The sequence below is a fragment of the Gossypium arboreum genome, chromosome 2 (assembly GCF_025698485.1).
Source record: "Gossypium arboreum isolate Shixiya-1 chromosome 2, ASM2569848v2, whole genome shotgun sequence".
Lineage (NCBI taxonomy): Eukaryota > Viridiplantae > Streptophyta > Magnoliopsida > Malvales > Malvaceae > Gossypium > Gossypium arboreum.
Window position 1 is genome coordinate 30823758 of NC_069071.1, and position 5606 is coordinate 30829363.

Here is a 5606-nt window from a genome sequence, read left to right on the forward strand (position 1 = left end):
AACATCATACTAAGTCAGCCAATCCATACCCAGAAACATATCAAACTCACCAGATGGTAATAACATCAAATTGGCCAGGAAGTGATAACCCCGAGTCATCAAAGGAAAGTTCTTCCAGACTTTATCAACTAACATATATTGACCTAGGGGGTTCGATACTTTAACCAACAATTCAATGGACTCAATAGGTAAATTTTTACTTGACACTAGATTCGTGCATACATACGAATGAGTTGATCCAAGATCAATCAGAGCAATAACTTTAGGGTCAAAGATAGAAAAAATACCAGTAATAACATATGGAGCAGAAGCTTCTTCTCACGCATGGATCACATATGCTATAGCTAGTGCTCAAGCCTTGGACCTCATAGTTGAGTCTTTAGTCACACTTCGACTATTATTCACATTTCTACAATTCCTCGGCGGTCTCCCTCTCACAGCTATATTGCTCTGTCGAACAGTCTGAATTTTATCTTTTTTACGTAACTCAGGACAATCCCGAATAAAATGCTCCTGCGAACCACATTTAAAACAAGCTTCATTATTCATCTGACATTCGCCAAAGTGTCATCGTTGGAAACATGAAAATATAGACACTTTTTCATGCCTTTTTCACTAAAATTCATGCAATTTCTATAATATTCCTGTCAAAAAATAAATAATAATTATAAAATAATTAAATTGCACTCAAAGTATGAACATGTTAAAATTTTAATTTTAATTAATTTTATATCGGTGACATAATTTTTCAACCTAAGACGGTCCAAAATTATGTGTCTTAATTCATAACAGAATTAATTATAATTTTAATCCAATTTAATTTTGGTTAAATAAATTATTATTAACTAATTATGAAAAGTGGCCCAGTTGAGCTGAACCGAGAAAACTGATCTAATCGAGCACAAGGCAGCCCAAAACTATCCTACATGCGGACCCAATCAGTTTGTTTGGTTGATTATTTGACTTGCAAAATGGCCCTTGAAGACTCCTTAAAATTGCATTGAAACCCCTACTATTCATGTCTTTTAAGATTTGCCCCTACCTTAAAATAGCAAATTTGAATCCTTCAAACTTCGCACATGTGTGGCCAACCATGGGGGGATTCTATGGCTGCTGATTTTTGGTAATTTTAGCATCCATATCAACCTATAAATACCCCATTGGCTACTCATTGTAAACACATCTCAACCTTTCTCATATCTTCACGTCTATCTCATTTTTCTTTCTTCATTGTTCTTCATTTTCTTCCCCATTCCCTTGTCGATTTCAACTCTTGAAAAAGAGTCAATCAACCACCATTTGGAGCAGCATTCAAGTGTTCTTAGAAGCTTTGGTTTAACAAGAACAAGCGGAGAAGGAAGAGTAGAGAAAACTAGTCAAGCGATAGAGAAAACACCGGATTTGATTCTTGTTCCCTTTTTGTTTTAATTTTGTTATTGTTATGATAAACATGTCTATGAATATTTGTGATGTTAATATGTTTAATTTAATTAATATGGCTTAAATTTAATTCATGTTAGGTTGATTGCATTTCATCTACTTAATTTATTAAAATTGTGTTTGTGTTGTTATAGGCCTAGGTACGATGTTTGATTAAGTAAATCCATGACTAAGTTATTGTTGCATTACAATTGTAAGGTAACTAATGAATTAATTGTTTAAACGGATTGAAATTGTAATTGATTGACACGATACTTAATCAGTGCATGTTTAATCATCTAAGGTAGCTGAGAGTTAAATTAGCAACAATTTTTAACGATACATTAGCCTTGCATAACTTGCAAGATTATTGTGATTAAACTGTTTCAAGATAGAAACACATTGTTACCTCACATGATCTATTATGTGCTTATGAGATTGAATTAATTGTTTGAATTGGCATAGAGATATGTACAAGAGATTATTTTAATTTCATAAGTATATATGTGCATTAACACATTTGCTTTTTAAAAATTGTTTAATCGGTTGAATTAACATAGAGATATAGTCAAGAGATAAATGGATTTTGGTAAGTATGTTCATAACTTAGCAAATTACCAAGTTGCCGTGAATTTATTCGTAACAACATAAACATGAGTTTAATAATTCTAAGTTAAGAACTGTAATTAATCTAACACAATTATGTTATCTTGATTAAATTAATCTTTATAAATTGTGTATTGGAGCTTTTATTTTATTTTTTATTTATTTACCTTAGTTAAAATCCAACTTTTAAATCACCTCCTCAACTCAAAATATTTTTCTTCACCAAAGTGTTTTTAAAATTGCATTCATAAATAATTCTTTTCACAGTCCTTGTGGGTACGATAACTCGACATTTACTTGTCACTTTATTACTTGTTGCGATTGTGTACATTTGCACATTTTCGTCGTTCCAAGTTTTTAGCCTCGTTGCTGGGGACTGTTTTAAAATACATTATATGTGAAATTGTTAATTTTGCATTTTGGTCTTCTTTTTTTTTTTGTTAAATTCTAATCCCTTTTTTTTTTTGTGTGTTTGTTTGAGTATCGATCAAATTATTGACTTACTCCTCATAGAACCTGAAATTGAAAAGACTTTTAGACAAAGGAGATGGCAAGCAAACAAAAGAAGGACCAAGGATATGAATTTAAAAAATCCAAACCAAAATCTAGGAGGAACTTTCGCTTATAATACTCACAATTCGATCATTATTGCCGATGATAAAAACTGTGCCATTCAACAATATGTCATACCTCTATTCAATGAGCTCAATCCGAGTATTAGGAGACCCAAAGTCGAGGCACAACAATTCGAGCTGAAGCTAGTCATGTTCTAAATGTGACAAAATATGGGTCAATTTAGTGGGATTCCCACTGAAGATCCACTTCTTCATCTTCGGCTATTCATGGAAATGAGTGACTCACTTAAACTAGTCGGGGCGACTGAGGATGCCTTGAGACTGGATTATTTCCATACTTATTAAGAGATAGAGTACGAGCGTAATTGAACTCCCTACTGTCTGATTCCATAACAACATGGAAAGAATTGGTTGAACGTTTCTTAATGAAATATTTCCCTTCATCTTTAACCACCATGATCCGAAATGAAATCACTTCATCAACTTGATGAAGAATCTTTATATGAGGCATGGGAGCGGTTCAAGGAGTTATTACGAAAGTACCCTCATCATGGCATTCCTTACTGCGTTCAAATGGAGACTTTCTATATTGGTCCCAATATTCATACTAGAATGATGGTGGATGCTTCGGCCAATGGATCCCTTCTTTTTAAGTCTTATAATGATGCATACGAGATTATTGATAGAATTGCCAGGAATAACTATCAGTGGCCAACAAATCGAGCATCACGAGTACATGAAGCGGACATACTTGCTTCTTTCGGAACCCGGGTATACTCTATGTCTTCTATGCTTAAAAACATAATTGTTAATGGTTTCAATAGTAATCTATCAGGTCAGTAGCTGAACCAGTTCAAGTATATTTCTTGTGAATACTGTGGAGATGGCCATTTCTTTGAAAATTGCCCATCGAATCAAAAGTCAAATTATTACATGGGAAATCAGAATTGGAATGGTCCGCAATCAAATTTTTACAACTCTTCATGGCAGAACCATCCAAGTTCTCCAAAGTGTTTTTAAAATTGCATTCATAAATAATTCTTTTCACAGTCTCTATGGGTACGATAACTCGACATTTACTTGTCAATTTATTACTTGTTGCGATTGTGTACACTTGCACATTTTCGTCGTTCCAGTCATCCACATCATGGACAATCAGGTTTGTTGGCCTTAACACTACCAATGCTTGCTAATGATGTAGCTTGAGCTTTAAATCATGCATGTTGCTTACCACAACCTTTGCTAGAATATCCCACTGAAGCGGTCGAACGATTATGGTAGTCCTTTGATCTCTTAGACGATGAATGATATGATTTCGTAGTGGATCTCTCTCTTGAATCTCTACCTTCCAAATTAGCTTTCCTTTTTTCTTTACTAAGCTCCTCGAATTTGTGTGCTCTATCAACCAAGACAACAAATTCTTTCAGCTCGAGAATTTTGACTAAAAGCTTTATATCTTCATTCAACCTATCTTCAAACTGTTTACACATAGCAACTTTAGTTGGAATGCATTCTCGGGTGTACTTACTCAATCTGACTAACTCTCTTTCATATTCAGATACTGTCATATGACCCTGTTTAAGCTACAGAAATTCTTTATGCTTCTGATCCAGGAATTTTTGACATATATATTTCTTTTTGAACTTGATTTGAAATAATTCCAAGTGATCTGCTCTCTTGGTACTATAGAAATCAACGTGTTCCACCACGAATATGTTGAATCTTTCAATAGAGATACGACACATTTGACACATTCTGTCAGTGAACATGATAACTTATCAAAGACTCTAATAGTATTCTCTAACCAAAACTCAGCTCTCTCAAGATCATCATCAATTGTAGCCCTAAATTCTTCAGCCTCATATTTACAGATTTTATCAACAAGCGACTTATTTGCTCGTAAAGGTTCCAAACCTTGAGAAACTATAGGAACCGGTTGGGGAGCAGATGGGGGTAGAGGTCATTGAGCAGTCAAATTTGGTCGGATAAACTCTGTGAACCACTTGTTCATCATTTGGAAGAAGGCTTCCCTAGCCTCTCCTCCTCAACCCTTAGGTACGAGCCTAGAACCATAGGACGTTGCTCCATGAACGGAGGGTTGTGTGTTACTTTCTACATCATCAGAGTTTGCTCGATTGGAATCCGTTACTATATGAAAATATAATTCAAAATGTGTCAGGAGTTATCACACTATCAAAGGTTATATAATGACATGTATATCTAGACTCACATACGCTACGTTCAGTCTGAGAATTGACTAAACCAAAGCTCTAATACCAATAAATGTAACACCCCTAGCCCGTATCCGTCGTCAGATTAGGGCTATAGAGCATTACCGAAGTATAATGTTATATAATGAACAATTTATAACCATAAACAAATCACAAGCTAAATCATGGCAAAATCAATCAAAAACATTCATACGATCCTTATACGAGCCCTCGAGGCTCTAAAAAGACATTGGAAATAATTTGAGACTAAATCAGAAACATATGAAATTTTTTGAAAAAAGTTAAAATTTTTCAAACTGTAGGGATCACACGAGCATGTGACTCACACGGCCAAGAGACACGCCCATGTGGGCATTCAAAATAAGGACACACTGTCGTGTCCTATCCTGTGTTTGTGCCTGTGTAACTCACTGACTTGGGCCACATGGCCAAACCACACGCTTGTGGGCCAGGCCATGTACCCTTTAATATAACCTCACACGCCCGTATGCCAGATCGTGTGCTAGGCTGTGTACCACCCTAACTTGTAACCCTTTGAAAACTACAGGGGACACACAGCCGTGTGTTACATATAGCTGAGGCACACGCTCGCGTCTCTGCTGATGTGGACGAAAAATAGGCCATTTTCAAACTATTTTTCTCTCTCAAACTCACACCTTATGCACAAGCCATTTGAATCTAGAATCAAGCATTTAAGACAGACTTTACATATGCATATTCTAGCTTACAGAACATAGAAACTATCCATTCAACCAATATTCCAAAATGGCATCTC

At 35.2% G+C, this 5606-nt stretch overlaps 1 non-coding gene across 1 annotated transcript; it reads right to left on the bottom strand.

Moving 5' to 3' along the window:
* Positions 1–3055: 3055 nt before the first annotated feature.
* Positions 3056–3157, bottom strand: LOC128290032 (small nucleolar RNA R71). The gene has a single exon (XR_008279673.1). It is a non-coding gene; the product is annotated as a small nucleolar RNA R71 (small nucleolar RNA).
* Between the last annotated feature and the right edge of the window lie 2449 nt (positions 3158–5606).